We start from the raw sequence: 16,224 nt of genomic DNA on the forward strand, positions 1-16,224 counted from the left end.
AATGTGCCCTCATTAATGGGCAGCTGCTTTTGGTCTTTTAATACACCCCTTCTCTGGATCAAAAGCGGTTCAATGACATGAAAATCAAAGGCTTACAGCACCAGGTATTCCCAGGCAGTCTCCCATCCAAGTACTAACCAAGCCCAGCCCTTCTTAGCTTCCGAGATCAGACGAGGTCGGGCGTGCTCAGGGTGGTATGGCCGTAAGCTGCTGGCCCCAGCACAATGTCTCAATTTATGGATTCAACTGATTAGGTGGCAAGTACCTGAAGTTACGAAGACAATCCTATAACCATACCTGCATGTTTGCATAATACCCTAACCCAAAGGCTCAGTTTGGCATTTATCTAACAGCACAGGCCCTGGATTGTTGAAGATGGCCTCAGGAACCAGCACAGGGCCTGGTGTGTTGTACATGGCCACAGCAAGCAGCACAGGGCCAGGTTTGGTGAAGATGGCCTCGGCCAGAAGCACAGGGTCTGGTGTGATATGAGTGGCCTGAGCAAGAGCCACAGGCCCTGGTGTGGTGTAAGTGGCCTCAGCCAGCAGCCACAGGCCCTGGTGTGGTGTGGGTGGCCTCATCCAGCAGCCACAGGCCCTTGTGTGGTGTAAGTGGCCTCAGCCAGCAGCCACAGGCCCTGGTGTGGTGTAAGTGGCCTCAGCCAGTGCCACAGGCCCTGGTGTGGTGTAATTGGCCTCAATAGCAACTAAGGCCCTGGTGTTGTGTATGTGGCCTCAGCCAGCAGCCACAGGCCCTGGTGTGGTGTAAGTGGCCTCAATAGCAACTAATGCCCTGGTGTGGTGTAAGTGGCCTCAGCCAGCAGCCACAGGCACTGGTGTGGTGTAAGTGCCCTCAGCCAGCAGCCACAGGCACTGGTGTGGTGTAAGTGCCCTCAGCCAGCAGCCACAGGACCTGGTGTGGTGTAAGTGGCCTGAGCAAGAGCCACAGGCCCTGGTGTGGTGTAAGTGGCCTCAGCCAGCAGCCACAGGCCCTGGTGTGGTGTAAGTGCCCTCCGCCAGCAGCCACAGGCCCTGGTGTGGTGTAAGTGGCCTCAGCCAGCAGCCACAGGCCCTGGTGTGGTGTAAGTGGCCTCAGCCAGAGCCACAGGCCCTGGTGTGGTGTAAGTGGCCTCAGCCAGTGCCACAGGCCCTGGTGTGGTGTAAGTGGCCTGAGCAAGAGCCACAGACCCTGGTGTGGTGTAATTGGCCTCAATAGCAACTAATGCCCTGGTGTGGTGTAGGTGGCCTCAGCCAGCAGCCACAGGCCCTGGTGTGGTGTAAGTGGCCTCAATAGCAACTAATGCCCTGGTGTGGTGTAAGTGGCCTCAGCCAGCAGCCACAGGCCCTGGTGTGGTGTAAGTGGCCTGAGCAAGAGCCACAGACCCTGGTGTGGTGTAATTGGCCTCAATAGCAACTAATGCCCTGGTGTGGTGTAAGTGGCCTCAGCCAGCAGCCACAGGCCCTGGTGTGGTGTAAGTGGCCTCAGCCAGCAGCCACAGGCCCTGATGTGGTGTAAGTGGCCCCAGCCGGTCACTCAGGCCCTGGTGTGGTGTAGGTGGCATCAGCTAGCAGCACAAGACATTGGAAAACAGCCAAAAGCAATGTCGTTAATGTGCCCTCATTAATGGGCAGCTGCTTTTGGTCTTTTAATACACCCCTTCTCTGGATCAAAAGCGGTTCAATAACATGAAAATGAAAGGCTTACAGCACCAGGTATTCCCAGGCAGTCTCCCATCCAAGTACTAACCAAGCCCAGCCCTGCTTAGCTTCTGAGATCAGACGAGGTCGGGCGTGCTCAGGGTGGTATGGCCGTAAGCTGCTGGCCCCAGCACAATGTCTCAATTTATGGATTCAACTGATTAGGTGGCAAGTACCTGAAGTTACGAAGACAATCCTTTAACCATACCTGCATGTTTGCATAATACCCTAACCCAAAGGCTCAGTTTAGCATTTATCTAACAGCACAGGCCCTGGATTGTTGAAGATGGCCTCAGGAACCAGCACAGGGCCTGGTGTGTTGTACATGGCCACAGCTAGCAGCACAGGGCCTGGTTTGGTGAAGATGGCCTCGGCCAGAAGCGCAGGGCCTGGTGTGATGTGAGTGGCCTGAGCAAGAGCCACAGGCCCTGGTGTGGTGTAAGTGGCCTGAGCAAGAGCCACAGGCCCTGGTGTGGTGTAAGTGGCCTCAGCCAGCAGCCACAGGCCCTGGTGTGGTGTAAGTGGCCTCAATAGCAACTAAGGCCCTGGTGTGGTGTAAGTGGCCTCAGCCAGAAGCCACAGGCACTGGTGTGGTGTAAGTGGCCTCAGCCAGCAGCCACAGGCCCTGGTGTGGTGTAAGTGGCCTCAGCCAGCAGCCACAGGCCCTGGTGTGGTGTAAGTGGCCTCAGCCAGCAGCCACAGGCCCTGGTGTGGTGTAAGTGGCCTCAGCCAGAGCCACAGGCCCTGGTGTGGTGTAAGTGGCCTCAGCCAGTGCCACAGGCCCTGGTGTGGTGTAAGTGGCCTGAGCAAGAGCCACAGACCCTGGTGTGGTGCAATTGGCCTCAATAGCAACTAATGCCCTGGTGTGGTGTAAGTGGCCTCAGCCAGCAGCCACAGGCCCTGGTGTGGTGTAAGTGGCCTCAATAGCAACTAATGCCCTGGTGTGGTGTAAGTGGCCTCAGCCAGCAGCCACAGGCCCTGGTGTGGTGTAAGTGGCCTCAGCCAGTGCCACAGGCCCTGGTGTGGTGTAAGTGGCCTGAGCAAGAGCCACAGACCCTGGTGTGGTGTAATTGGCCTCAATAGCAACTAATGCCCTGGTGTGGTGTAGGTGGACTCAGCCAGCAGCCACAGGCCCTGGTGTGGTGTAAGTGGCCTCAGCCAGTGCCACAGGCCCTGGTGTGGTGTAAGGGGCCTCAATAGCAACTAATGCCCTGGTGTGGTGTAAGTGGCCTCAGCCAGCAGCCACAGGCACTGGTGTGGTGTAAGTGGCCTCAGCCAGCAGCCACAGGCCCTGGTGTGGTGTAAGTGGCCTCAGCCAGCAGCCACAGGCCCTGGTGTGGTGTAAGTGGCCTGAGCCAGCAGCCACAGGCCCTGGTGTGGTGTAAGTGGCCTCAGTCAGAAGCCACAGGCACTGGTGTGGTGTAAGTGCCCTCAGCCAGCAGCCACAGGCCCTGGTGTGGTGTAAGTGACCTCAGCCAGCAGCCACAGGCCCTGGCGTGGTGTAAGTGGCCTCAGCCAGCAGCCACAGGCCCTGGTGTGGTGTAAGTGGCCTCAGCCAGTGCCACAGGCCCTGGTGTGGTGTAATTGGCCTCAATAGCAACTAATGCCCTGGTGTGGTGTAGGTGGCCTCAGCCAGCAGCCACAGGCCCTGGTGTGGTGTAAGTGGCCTCAGCCAGAGCCACAGGCCCGGGTGGGGTGTAAGTGGCCTCAGCCAGTGCCACAGGCCCTGGTGTGGTGTAAGTGGCCTGAGCAAGAGCCAAAGACCTGGTGTGGTGTAATTGGCCTCAATAGCAACTAATGCCCTGGTGTGGTGTAGGTGGCCTCAGCCAGCAGCCACAGGCCCTGGTGTGGTGTAAGTGGCCTCAATAGCAACTAATGCCCTGGTGTGGTGTAAGTGGCCTCAGCCAGCAGCCACAGGCCCTGGTGTGGTGTAAGTGGCCTGAGCAAGAGCCACAGACCCTGGTGTGGTGTAATTGGCCTCAATAGCAACTAAGGCCCTGGTGTGGTGTAGGTGGCCTCAGCCAGCAGCCACAGGCCCTGGTGTGGTGTAAGTGGCCTCAGCCAGCAGCCACAGGCCCTGGTGTGGTGTAAGTGGCCTCAGCCAGCAGCCACAGGCCCTGATGTGGTGTAAGTGGCCCCAGCCGGTCACTCAGGCCCTGGTGTGGTGTAGGTGGCATCAGCTAGCAGCACAAGACATTGGAAAACAGCCAAAAGCAATGTCGTTAATGTGCCCTCATTAATGGGCAGCTGCTTTTGGTCTTTTAATACACCCCTTCTCTGGATCAAAAGCGGTTCAATGACATGAAAATGAAAGGCTTACAGCACCAGGTATTCCCAGGTAGTCTCCCATCCAAGTACTAACCAAGCCCAGCCCTGCTTAGCTTGCGAGATCAGACGAGGTCGGGCGTGCTCAGGGTGGTATGGCCGTAAGCTGCTGGCCCCAGCACAATGTCTCAATTTATGGATTCAACTGATTAGGTGGCAAGTACCTGAAGTTACGAAGACAATCCTTTAACCATACCTGCATGTTTGCATAATACCCTAACCCAAAGGCTCAGTTTAGCATTTATCTAACAGCACAGGCCCTGGATTGTTGAAGATGGCCTCAGGAACCAGCACAGGTTCTGGTGTGTTGTACATGGCCACAGCTAGCAGCACAGGGCCTGGTTTGGTGAAGATGGCCTCGGCCAGAAGCGCAGGGCCTGGTGTGATGTGAGTGGCCTGAGCAAGAGCCACAGGCCCTGGTGTGGTGTAAGTGGCCTCAGCCAGAAGCCACAGGCACTGGTGTGGTGTAAGTGGCCTCAGCCAGCAGCCACAGGCCCTGGTGTGGTGTAAGTGGCCTCAGCCAGCAGCCACAGGCCCTGGTGTGGTGTAAGTGGCCTCAGCCAGCAGCCACAGGCCCTGGTGTGGTGTAAGTGGCCTCAGCCAGAGCCACAGGCCCTGGTGTGGTGTAAGTGGCCTCAGCCAGTGCCACAGGCCCTGGTGTGGTGTAAGTGGCCTGAGCAAGAGCCACAGACCCTGGTGTGGTGTAATTGGCCTCAATAGCAACTAATGCCCTGGTGTGGTGTAGGTGGCCTCAGCCAGCAGCCACAGGCCCTGGTGTGGTGTAAGTGGCCTCAATAGCAACTAATGCCCTGGTGTGGTGTAAGTGGCCTCAGCCAGCAGCCACAGGCCCTGGTGTGGTGTAAGTGGCCTGAGCAAGAGCCACAGACCCTGGTGTGGTGTAATTGGCCTCAATAGCAACTAAGGCCCTGGTGTGGTGTAGGTGGCCTCAGCCAGCAGCCACAGGCCCTGGTGTGGTGTAAGTGGCCTCAGCCAGCAGCCACAGGCCCTGGTGTGGTGTAAGTGGCCTCAGCCAGCAGCCACAGGCCCTGATGTGGTGTAAGTGGCCCCAGCCGGTCACTCAGGCCCTGGTGTGGTGTAGGTGGCATCAGCTAGCAGCACAAGACATTGGAAAACAGCCAAAAGCAATGTCGTTAATGTGCCCTCATTAATGGGCAGCTGCTTTTGGTCTTTTAATACACCCCTTCTCTGGATCAAAAGCGGTTCAATGACATGAAAATGAAAGGCTTACAGCACCAGGTATTCCCAGGTAGTCTCCCATCCAAGTACTAACCAAGCCCAGCCCTGCTTAGCTTCCGAGATCAGACGAGGTCGGGCGTGCTCAGGGTGGTATGGCCGTAAGCTGCTGGCCCCAGCACAATGTCTCAATTTATGGATTCAACTGATTAGGTGGCAAGTACCTGAAGTTACGAAGACAATCCTTTAACCATACCTGCATGGTTGCATAATACCCTAACCCAAAGGCTCAGTTTAGCATTTATCTAACAGCACAGGCCCTGGATTGTTGAAGATGGCCTCAGGAACCAGCACAGGGCCTGGTGTGTTGTACATGGCCACAGCTAGCAGCACAGGCCCTGGTGTGGTGTAAATGGCCTCAGCCAGCAGCCACAGGCCCTGGTGTGGTGTAAGTGGCCTCAGCCAGTGCCACAGGCCCTGGTGTGGTGTAAGTGGCCTGAGCAAGAGCCACAGACCCTGGTGTGGTGTAACTGGCCTCAATAGCAACTAATGCCCTGGTGAGGTGTAGGTGGCCTCAGCCAGCAGCCACAGGCCCTGGTGTGGTGTAAGTGGCCTCAGCCAGTGCCACAGGCCCTGGTGTGGTGTAAGGGGCCTCAATAGCAACTAATGCCCTGGTGTGGTGTAAGTGGCCTCAGCCAGCAGCCACAGGCACTGGTGTGGTGTAAGTGGCCTCAGCCAGCAGCCACAGGCCCTGGTGTGGTGTAAGTGGCCTCAGCCAGCAGCCACAGGCCCTGGTGTGGTGTAAGTGGCCTGAGCCAGCTGCCACAGGCCCTGGTGTGGTGTAAGTGGCCTCAGCCAGAAGCCACAGGCACTGGTGTGGTGTAAGTGCCCTCAGCCAGCAGCCACAGGCCCTGGTGTGGTGTAAGTGGCCTCAGCCAGCAGCCACAGGCCCTGGTGTGTTGTAAGTGGCCTCAGCCAGTGCCACAGGCCCTGGTGTGGTGTAAGTGGCCTGAGCAAGAGTCACAGACCCTGGTGTGGTGTAATTGGCCTCAATAGCAACTAATGCCCTGGTGTGGTGTAGGTGGCCTCAGCCAGCAGCCACAGGCCCTGGTGTGGTGTAAGTGGCCTCAGCCAGTGCCACAGGCCCTGGTGTGGTGTAAGGGGCCTCAATAGCAACTAATGCCCTGGTGTGGTGTAAGTGGCCTCAGCCAGCAGCCACAGGCACTGGTGTGGTGTAAGTGCCCTCAGCCAGCAGCCACAGGCCCTGGTGTGGTGTAAGTGGCCTCAGCCAGCAGCCACAGGCACTGGTGTGGTGTAAGTGCCCTCAGCCAGCAGCCACAGGCCCTGGTGTGGTGTAAGTGGCCTCAGCCAGCAGCCACAGGCCCTGGTGTGGTGTAAGTGGCCTGAGCAAGAGCCACAGGCCCTGGTGTGGTGTAAGTGGCCTCAGCCAGAAGCCACATTCACTGGTGTGGTGTAAGTGCCCTCAGCCAGCAGCCACAGGCACTGGTGTGGTGTAAGTGACCTCAGCCAGCAGCCACAGGCCCTGGTGTGGTGTAAGTGGCCTGAGCCAGCAGCCACAGGCACTGGTGTGGTGTAAGTGACCTCAGCCAGCAGCCACAGGCCCTGGTGTGGTGTAAGTGGCCTCAGCCAGCAGCCACAGGCCCAGGTGTGGTGTAAGTGGCCTCAGCCAGTGCCACAGGCCCTGGTGTGGTGTAAGTGGCCTGAGCAAGAGTCACAGACCCTGGTGTGGTGTAATTGGCCTCAATAGCAACTAATGCCCTGGTGTGGTGTAGGTGGCCTCAGCCAGCAGCCACAGGCCCTGGTGTGGTGTAAGTGGCCTGAGCAAGAGCCACAGACCCTGGTGTGGTGTAATTGGCCTCAATAGCAACTAATGCCCTGGTGTGGTGTAAGTGGCCTCAGCCAGCAGCCACAGGCCCTGGTGTGGTGTAAGTGGCCTCAGCCAGCAGCCACAGGCCCTGATGTGGTGTAAGTGGCCCCAGCCGGTCACTCAGGCCCTGGTGTGGTGTAGGTGGCATCAGCTAGCAGCACAAGACATTGGAAAACAGCCAAAAGCAATGTCGTTAATGTGCCCTCATTAATGGGCAGCTGCTTTTGGTCTTTTAATACACCCCTTCTCTGGATCAAAAGCGGTTCAATGACATGAAAATGAAAGGCTTACAGCACCAGGTATTCCCAGGTAGTCTCCCATCCAAGTACTAACCAAGCCCAGCCCTGCTTAGCTTCCGAGATCAGACGAGGTCGGGCGTGCTCAGGGTGGTATGGCCGTAAGCTGCTGGCCCCAGCACAATGTCTCAATTTATGGATTCAACTGATTAGGTGACAAGTACCTGAAGTTACGAAGACAATCCTTTAACCATACCTGCATGTTTGCATAATACCCTAACCCAAAGGCTCAGTTTAGCATTTATCTAACAGCACAGGCCCTGGATTGTTGAAGATGGCCTCAGGAACCAGCACAGGTTCTGGTGTGTTGTACATGGCCACAGCTAGCAGCACAGGGCCTGGTTTGGTGAAGATGGCCTCGGCCAGAAGCGCAGGGCCTGGTGTGATGTGAGTGGCCTGAGCAAGAGCCACAGGCCCTGGTGTGGTGTAAGTGGCCTCAGCCAGAAGCCACAGGCACTGGTGTGGTGTAAGTGGCCTCAGCCAGCAGCCACAGGCCCTGGTGTGGTGTAAGTGGCCTCAGCCAGCAGCCACAGGCCCTGGTGTGGTGTAAGTGGCCTCAGCCAGCAGCCACAGGCCCTGGTGTGGTGTAAGTGGCCTCAGCCAGAGCCACAGGCCCTGGTGTGGTGTAAGTGGCCTCAGCCAGTGCCACAGGCCCTGGTGTGGTGTAATTGGCCTCAATAGCAACTAATGCCCTGGTGTGGTGTAGGTGGCCTCAGCCAGCAGCCACAGGCCCTGGTGTGGTGTAAGTGGCCTCAATAGCAACTAATGCCCTGGTGTGGTGTAAGTGGCCTCAGCCAGCAGCCACAGGCCCTGGTGTGGTGTAAGTGGCCTGAGCAAGAGCCACAGACCCTGGTGTGGTGTAATTGGCCTCAATAGCAACTAAGGCCCTGGTGTGGTGTAGGTGGCCTCAGCCAGCAGCCACAGGCCCTGGTGTGGTGTAAGTGGCCTCAGCCAGCAGCCACAGGCCCTGGTGTGGTGTAAGTGGCCTCAGCCAGCAGCCACAGGCCCTGATGTGGTGTAAGTGGCCCCAGCCGGTCACTCAGGCCCTGGTGTGGTGTAGGTGGCATCAGCTAGCAGCACAAGACATTGGAAAACAGCCAAAAGCAATGTCGTTAATGTGCCCTCATTAATGGGCAGCTGCTTTTGGTCTTTTAATACACCCCTTCTCTGGATCAAAAGCGGTTCAATGACATGAAAATGAAAGGCTGACAGCACCAGGTATTCCCAGGCAGTCTCCCATCCAAGTACTAACCAAGCCCAGCCCTGCTTAGCTTCCAAGATCAGACGAGGTCGGGCGTGCTCAGGGTGGTATGGCCGTAAGCTGCTGGCCCCAGCACAATGTCTCAATTTATGGATTCAACTGATTAGGTGGCAAGTACCTGAAGTTACGAAGACAATCCTTTAACCATACCTGCATGTTTGCATAATACCCTAACCCAAAGGCTCAGTTTAGCATTTATCTAACAGCACAGGCCCTGGATTGTTGAAGATGGCCTCAGGAACCAGCACAGGGCCTGGTGTGTTGTACATGGCCACAGCTAGCAGCACAGGGCCTGGTTTGGTGAAGATGGCCTCGGCCAGAAGCGCAGGGCCTGGTGTGATGTGAGTGGCCTGAGCAAGAGCCACAGGCCCTGGTGTGGTGTAAGTGGCCTCAGCCAGAAGCCACAGGCACTGGTGTGGTGTAGGTGGCCTCAGCCAGCAGCCACAGGCCCTGGTGTGGTGTAAGTGGCCTCAGCCAGAGCCACAGGCCCTGGTGTGGTGTAAGTGGCCTCAGCCAGTGCCACAGGCCCTGGTGTGGTGTAAGGGGCCTCAATAGCAACTAATGCCCTGGTGTGGTGTAAGTGGCCTCAGCCAGCAGCCACAGGCCCTGGTGTGGTGTAAGTGCCCTCAGCCAGCAGCCACAGGCACTGGTGTGGTGTAAGTGACCTCAGCCAGCAGCCACAGGCCCTGGTGTGGTGTAAGTGGCCTCAGCCAGCAGCCACAGGCCCTGGTGTGGTGTAAGTGGCCTCAGCCAGAAGCCACAGGCACTGGTGTGGTGTAAGTGCCCTCAGCCAGCAGCCACAGGCACTGGTGTGGTGTAAGTGACCTCAGCCAGCAGCCACAGGCCCTGGTGTGGTGTAAGTGGCCTCAGCCAGCAGCCACAGGCCCTGGTGTGGTGTAAGTGGCCTCAGCCAGCAGCCACAGGCCCTGATGTGGTGTAAGTGGCCCCAGCCGGTCACTCAGGCCCTGGTGTGGTGTAGGTGGCATCAGCTAGCAGCACAAGACATTGGAAAACAGCCAAAAGCAATGTCGTTAATGTGCCCTCATTAATGGGCAGCTGCTTTTGGTCTTTTAATACACCCCTTCTCTGGATCAAAAGCGGTTCAATGACATGAAAAGGAAAGGCTTACAGCACCAGGTATTCCCAGGTAGTCTCCCATCCAAGTACTAACCAAGCCCAGCCCTGCTTAGCTTCCGAGATCAGACGAGGTCGGGCGTGCTCAGGGTGGTATGGCCGTAAGCTGCTGGCCCCAGCACAATGTCTCAATTTATGGATTCAACTGATTAGGTGGCAAGTACCTGAAGTTACGAAGACAATCCTTTAACCATACCTGCATGTTTGCATAATACCCTAACCCAAAGGCTCAGTTTAGCATTTATCTAACAGCACAGGCCCTGGATTGTTGAAGATGGCCTCAGGAACCAGCACAGGGCCTGGTGTGTTGTACATGGCCACAGCTAGCAGCACAGGGCCTGGTTTGGTGAAGATGGCCTCGGCCAGAAGCGCAGGGCCTGGTGTGATGTGAGTGGCCTGAGCAAGAGCCACAGGCCCTGGTGTGGTGTAAGTGGCCTCAGCCAGAAGCCACAGGCACTGGTGTGGTGTAAGTGGCCTCAGCCAGCAGCCACAGGCCCTGGTGTGGTGTAGGTGGCCTCAGCCAGCAGCCACAGGCCCTGGTGTGGTGTAAGTGGCCTCAATAGCAACTAATGCCCTGGTGTGGTGTAAGTGGCCTCAGCCAGCAGCCACAGGCCCTGGTGTGGTGTAATTGGCCTCAATAGCAACTAATGCCCTGGTGTGGTGTAGGTGGCCTCAGCCAGCAGCCACAGGCCCTGGTGTGGTGTAAGTGGCCTCAGCCAGCAGCCACAGGCCCTGGTGTGGTGTAAGTGGCCTCAGCCAGCAGCCACAGGCCCTGATGTGGTGTAAGTGGCCCCAGCCGGTCACTCAGGCCCTGGTGTGGTGTAGGTGGCATCAGCTAGCAGCACAAGACATTGGAAAACAGCCAAAAGCAATGTCGTTAATGTGCCCTCATTAATGGGCAGCTGCTTTTGGTCTTTTAAGACACCCCTTCTCTGGATCAAAAGCGGTTCAATGACATGAAAATGAAAGGCTTACAGCACCAGGTATTCCCAGGCAGTCTCCCATCCAAGTACTAACCAAGCCCAGCCCTGCTTAGCTTCCGAGATCAGACGAGGTCAGGCGTGCTCAGGGTGGTATGGCCGTAAGCTGCTGGCCCCAGCACAATGTCTCAATTTATGGATTCAACTGATTAGGTGGCAAGTACCTGAAGTTACGAAGACAATCCTTTAACCATACCTGCATGTTTGCATAATACCCTAACCCAAAGGCTCAGTTTAGCATTTATCTAACAGCACAGGCCCTGGATTGTTGAAGATGGCCTCAGGAACCAGCACAGGGCCTGGTGTGTTGTACATGGCCACAGCTAGCAGCACAGGGCCTGGTTTGGTGAAGATGGCCTCGGCCAGAAGCGCAGGGCCTGGTGTGATGTGAGTGGCCTGAGCAAGAGCCACAGGCCCTGGTGTGGTGTAATTGGCCTCAGCCAGCAGCCACATGCCCTGGTGTGGTGTAAGTGGCCACAGCCAGCAGCCACAGGCCCTGGTGTGGTGTAAGTGGCCTCAGCCAGTGCCACAGGCCCTGGTGTGGTGTAAGTGGCCTGAGCAAGAGTCACAGACCCTGGTGTGGTGTAATTGGCCTCAATAGCAACTAAGGCCCTGGTGTGGTGTAAGTGGCCTCAGCCAGAAGCCACAGGCACTGGTGTGGTGTAAGTGGCCTCAGCCAGCAGCCACAGGCCCTGGTGTGGTGTAAGTGGCCTCAGCCAGCAGCCACAGGCCCTGGTGTGGTGTAAGTGGCCTCAGCCAGAGCCACAGGCCCTGGTGTGGTGTAAGTGGCCTCAGCCAGTGCCACAGGCCCTGGTGTGGTGTAAGTGGCCTGAGCAAGAGCCACAGACCCTGGTGTGGTGTAATTGGCCTCAATAGCAACTAATGCCCTGGTGTGGTGTAGGTGGCCTCAGCCAGCAGCCACAGGCCCTGGTGTGGTGTAAGTGGCCTCAGCCAGAAGCCACAGGCACTGGTGTGGTGTAGGTGGCCTCAGCCAGCAGCCACAGGCCCTGGTGTGGTGTAAGTGGCCTCAGCCAGAGCCACAGGCCCTGGTGTGGTGTAAGTGGCCTCAGCCAGTGCCACAGGCCCTGGTGTGGTGTAAGGGGCCTCAATAGCAACTAATGCCCTGGAGTGGTGTAAGTGGCCTCAGCCAGCAGCCACAGGCCCTGGTGTGGTGTAAGTGCCCTCAGCCAGCAGCCACAGGCACTGGTGTGGTGTAAGTGACCTCAGCCAGCAGTCACAGGCCCTGGTGTGGTGTAAGTGGCCTCAGCCAGCAGCCACAGGCCCTGGTGTGGTGTAAGTGGCCTCAGCCAGAAGCCACAGGCACTGGTGTGGTGTAAGTGCCCTCAGCCAGCAGCCACAGGCACTGGTGTGGTGTAAGTGACCTCAGCCAGCAGCCACAGGCCCTGGTGTGGTGTAAGTGGCCTGAGCCAGCAGCCACAGGCCCTGGTGTGGTGTAAGTGGCCTCAGCCAGCAGCCACAGGCCCTGATGTGGTGTAAGTGGCCCCAGCCGGTCACTCAGGCCCTGGTGTGGTGTAGGTGGCATCAGCTAGCAGCACAAGACATTGGAAAACAGCCAAAAGCAATGTCGTTAATGTGCCCTCATTAATGGGCAGCTGCTTTTGGTCTTTTAATACACCCCTTCTCTGGATCAAAAGCGGTTCAATGACATGAAAAGGAAAGGCTTACAGCACCAGGTATTCCCAGGTAGTCTCCCATCCAAGTACTAACCAAGCCCAGCCCTGCTTAGCTTCCGAGATCAGACGAGGTCGGGCGTGCTCAGGGTGGTATGGCCGTAAGCTGCTGGCCCCAGCACAATGTCTCAATTTATGGATTCAACTGATTAGGTGGCAAGTACCTGAAGTTACGAAGACAATCCTTTAACCATACCTGCATGTTTGCATAATACCCTAACCCAAAGGCTCAGTTTAGCATTTATCTAACAGCACAGGCCCTGGATTGTTGAAGATGGCCTCAGGAACCAGCACAGGGCCTGGTGTGTTGTACATGGCCACAGCTAGCAGCACAGGGCCTGGTTTGGTGAAGATGGCCTCGGCCAGAAGCGCAGGGCCTGGTGTGATGTGAGTGGCCTGAGCAAGAGCCACAGGCCCTGGTGTGGTGTAAGTGGCCTCAGCCAGAAGCCACAGGCACTGGTGTGGTGTAAGTGGCCTCAGCCAGCAGCCACAGGCCCTGGTGTGGTGTAGGTGGCCTCAGCCAGCAGCCACAGGCCCTGGTGTGGTGTAAGTGGCCTCAATAGCAACTAATGCCCTGGTGTGGTGTAAGTGGCCTCAGCCAGCAGCCACAGGCCCTGGTGTGGTGTAATTGGCCTCAATAGCAACTAATGCCCTGGTGTGGTGTAGGTGGCCTCAGCCAGCAGCCACAGGCCCTGGTGTGGTGTAAGTGGCCTCAGCCAGCAGCCACAGGCCCTGGTGTGGTGTAAGTGGCCTCAGCCAGCAGCCACAGGCCCTGATGTGGTGTAAGTGGCCCCAGCCGGTCACTCAGGCCCTGGTGTGGTGTAGGTGGCATCAGCTAGCAGCACAAGACATTGGAAAACAGCCAAAAGCAATGTCGTTAATGTGCCCTCATTAATGGGCAGCTGCTTTTGGTCTTTTAATACACCCCTTCTCTGGATCAAAAGCGGTTCAATGACATGAAAATGAAAGGCTTACAGCACCAGGTATTCCCAGGCAGTCTCCCATCCAAGTACTAACCAAGCCCAGCCCTGCTTAGCTTCCGAGATCAGACGAGGTCAGGCGTGCTCAGGGTGGTATGGCCGTAAGCTGCTGGCCCCAGCACAATGTCTCAATTTATGGATTCAACTGATTAGGTGGCAAGTACCTGAAGTTACGAAGACAATCCTTTAACCATACCTGCATGTTTGCATAATACCCTAACCCAAAGGCTCAGTTTAGCATTTATCTAACAGCACAGGCCCTGGATTGTTGAAGATGGCCTCAGGAACCAGCACAGGGCCTGGTGTGTTGTACATGGCCACAGCTAGCAGCACAGGGCCTGGTTTGGTGAAGATGGCCTCGGCCAGAAGCGCAGGGCCTGGTGTGATGTGAGTGGCCTGAGCAAGAGCCACAGGCCCTGGTGTGGTGTAATTGGCCTCAGCCAGCAGCCACATGCCCTGGTGTGGTGTAAGTGGCCACAGCCAGCAGCCACAGGCCCTGGTGTGGTGTAAGTGGCCTCAGCCAGTGCCACAGGCCCTGGTGTGGTGTAAGTGGCCTGAGCAAGAGTCACAGACCCTGGTGTGGTGTAATTGGCCTCAATAGCAACTAAGGCCCTGGTGTGGTGTAAGTGGCCTCAGCCAGAAGCCACAGGCACTGGTGTGGTGTAAGTGGCCTCAGCCAGCAGCCACAGGCCCTGGTGTGGTGTAAGTGGCCTCAGCCAGCAGCCACAGGCCCTGGTGTGGTGTAAGTGGCCTCAGCCAGAGCCACAGGCCCTGGTGTGGTGTAAGTGGCCTCAGCCAGTGCCACAGGCCCTGGTGTGGTGTAAGTGGCCTGAGCAAGAGCCACAGACCCTGGTGTGGTGTAATTGGCCTCAATAGCAACTAATGCCCTGGTGTGGTGTAGGTGGCCTCAGCCAGCAGCCACAGGCCCTGGTGTGGTGTAAGTGGCCTCAATAGCAACTAATGCCCTGGTGTGGTGTAAGTGGCCTCAGCCAGCAGCCACAGGCCCTGGTGTGGTGTAAGTGGCCTCAGCCAGTGCCACAGGCCCTGGTGTGGTGTAAGTGGCCTCAATAGCAACTAAGGCCCTGGTGTGGTGTAGGTGGCCTCAGCCAGCAGCCACAGGCCCTGGTGTGGTGTAAGTGGCCTCAGCCAGCAGCCACAGGCCCTGATGTGGTGTAAGTGGCCCCAGCCGGTCACTCAGGCCCTGGTGTGGTGTAGGTGGCATCAGCTAGCAGCACAAGACATTGGAAAACAGCCAAAAGCAATGTCGTTAATGTGCCCTCATTAATGGGCAGCTGCTTTTGGTCTTTTAATACACCCCTTCTCTGGATCAAAAGCGGTTCAATGACATGAAAATGAAAGGCTTACAGCACCAGGTATTCCCAGGCAGTCTCCCATCCAAGTACTAACCAAGCCCAGCCCTGCTTAGCTTCTGAGATCAGACGAGGTCGGGCGTGCTCAGGGTGGTAAGGCCGTAAGCTGCTGCCCCCAGCACAATGTCTCAATTTATGGATTCAACTGATTAGGTGGCAAGTACCTGAAGTTACGAAGACAATCCTTTAACCATACCTGCATGTTTGCATAATACCCTAACCCAAAGGCTCAGTTTAGCATTTATCTAACAGCACAGGCCCTGGATTGTTGAAGATGGCCTCAGGAACCAGCACAGGGCCTGGTGTGTTGTACATGGCCACAGCTAGCAGCACAGGGCCTGGTTTGGTGAAGATGGCCTCGGCCAGAAGCGCAGGGCCTGGTGTGATGTGAGTGGCCTGAGCAAGAGCCACAGGCCCTGGTGTGGTGTAAGTGGCCTCAGCCAGAAGCCACAGGCACTGGTGTGGTGTAAGTGGCCTCAGCCAGCAGCCACAGGCCCTGGTGTGGTGTAAGTGGCCTCAGCCAGCAGCCACAGGCCCTGGTGTGGTGTAAGTGGCCTCAGCCAGCAGCCACAGGCCCTGGTGTGGTGTAAGTGGCCTCAGCCAGTGCCACAGGCCCTGGTGTGGTGTAAGTGGCCTGAGCAAGAGCCACAGACCCTGGTGTGGTGTAATTGGCCTCAATAGCAACTAATGCCCTGGTGTGGTGTAAGTGGCCTCAGCCAGCAGCCACAGGCCCTGGTGTGGTGTAAGTGGCCTCAGCCAGCAGCCACAGGCCCTGATGTGGTGTAAGTGGCCCCAGCCGGTCACTCAGGCCCTGGTGTGGTGTAGGTGGCATCAGCTAGCAGCACAAGACATTGGAAAACAGCCAAAAGCAATGTCGTTAATGTGCCCTCATTAATGGGCAGCTGCTTTTGGTCTTTTAATACACCCCTTCTCTGGATCAAAAGCGGTTCAATGACATGAAAATGAAAGGCTTACAGCACCAGGTATTCCCAGGTAGTCTACCATCCAAGTACTAACCAAGCCCAGCCCTGCTTAGCTTCCGAGATCAGACGAGGTCGGGGGTGCTCAGGGTGGTATGGCCGTAAGCTGCTGGCCCCAGCAAAATGTCTCAATTTATGGATTCAACTGATTAGGTGGCAAGTACCTGAAGTTACGAAGACAATCCTTTAACCATACCTGCATGTTTGCATAATACCCTAACCCAAAGGCTCAGTTTAGCATTTATCTAACAGCACAGGCCCTGGATTGTTGAAGATGGCCTCAGGAACCAGCACAGGGCCTGGTGTGTTGTACATGGCCACAGCTAGCAGCACAGGGCCTGGTTTGGTGAAGATGGCCTCGGCCAGAAGCGCAGGGCCTGGTGTGATGTGAGTGGCCTGAGCAAGAGCCACAGGCCCTGGTGTGGTCT

General features: G+C 56.9%; 12 non-coding genes across 12 annotated transcripts; all 12 read right to left on the reverse strand.

The window, feature by feature from the left end:
* Positions 1–89: 89 nt before the first annotated feature.
* Positions 90–208, reverse strand: LOC145427044 (5S ribosomal RNA). The gene has a single exon (XR_013907768.1). It is a non-coding gene; the product is annotated as a 5S ribosomal RNA (ribosomal RNA).
* A 1,489-nt stretch (positions 209–1,697) lies between these two features.
* Positions 1,698–1,816, reverse strand: LOC145427066 (5S ribosomal RNA). Its single transcript, XR_013907790.1, has one exon. It is a non-coding gene; the product is annotated as a 5S ribosomal RNA (ribosomal RNA).
* Positions 1,817–4,010: 2,194 nt separating this feature from the next.
* On the reverse strand, positions 4,011–4,129 carry LOC145427102 (5S ribosomal RNA). Its single transcript, XR_013907826.1, has one exon. It is a non-coding gene; the product is annotated as a 5S ribosomal RNA (ribosomal RNA).
* Positions 4,130–5,264: 1,135 nt separating this feature from the next.
* LOC145427765 (5S ribosomal RNA) lies at positions 5,265–5,383 on the reverse strand. The gene has a single exon (XR_013908307.1). It is a non-coding gene; the product is annotated as a 5S ribosomal RNA (ribosomal RNA).
* Positions 5,384–7,388: 2,005 nt separating this feature from the next.
* LOC145427766 (5S ribosomal RNA) lies at positions 7,389–7,507 on the reverse strand. Its single transcript, XR_013908308.1, has one exon. It is a non-coding gene; the product is annotated as a 5S ribosomal RNA (ribosomal RNA).
* Positions 7,508–8,603: 1,096 nt separating this feature from the next.
* Positions 8,604–8,722, reverse strand: LOC145427207 (5S ribosomal RNA). The gene has a single exon (XR_013907939.1). It is a non-coding gene; the product is annotated as a 5S ribosomal RNA (ribosomal RNA).
* A 1,061-nt stretch (positions 8,723–9,783) lies between these two features.
* LOC145427767 (5S ribosomal RNA) lies at positions 9,784–9,902 on the reverse strand. Its single transcript, XR_013908309.1, has one exon. It is a non-coding gene; the product is annotated as a 5S ribosomal RNA (ribosomal RNA).
* Positions 9,903–10,763: 861 nt separating this feature from the next.
* Positions 10,764–10,882, reverse strand: LOC145426835 (5S ribosomal RNA). Its single transcript, XR_013907554.1, has one exon. It is a non-coding gene; the product is annotated as a 5S ribosomal RNA (ribosomal RNA).
* Positions 10,883–12,454: 1,572 nt separating this feature from the next.
* Positions 12,455–12,573, reverse strand: LOC145427769 (5S ribosomal RNA). Its single transcript, XR_013908311.1, has one exon. It is a non-coding gene; the product is annotated as a 5S ribosomal RNA (ribosomal RNA).
* An 861-nt stretch (positions 12,574–13,434) lies between these two features.
* On the reverse strand, positions 13,435–13,553 carry LOC145426836 (5S ribosomal RNA). Its single transcript, XR_013907555.1, has one exon. It is a non-coding gene; the product is annotated as a 5S ribosomal RNA (ribosomal RNA).
* A 1,251-nt stretch (positions 13,554–14,804) lies between these two features.
* On the reverse strand, positions 14,805–14,923 carry LOC145427243 (5S ribosomal RNA). Its single transcript, XR_013907975.1, has one exon. It is a non-coding gene; the product is annotated as a 5S ribosomal RNA (ribosomal RNA).
* Positions 14,924–15,784: 861 nt separating this feature from the next.
* On the reverse strand, positions 15,785–15,903 carry LOC145426993 (5S ribosomal RNA). The gene has a single exon (XR_013907716.1). It is a non-coding gene; the product is annotated as a 5S ribosomal RNA (ribosomal RNA).
* Between the last annotated feature and the right edge of the window lie 321 nt (positions 15,904–16,224).

Source organism: Astatotilapia calliptera, chromosome 3, assembly GCF_964374335.1.
Source record: "Astatotilapia calliptera chromosome 3, fAstCal68.1, whole genome shotgun sequence".
Lineage (NCBI taxonomy): Eukaryota > Metazoa > Chordata > Actinopteri > Cichliformes > Cichlidae > Astatotilapia > Astatotilapia calliptera.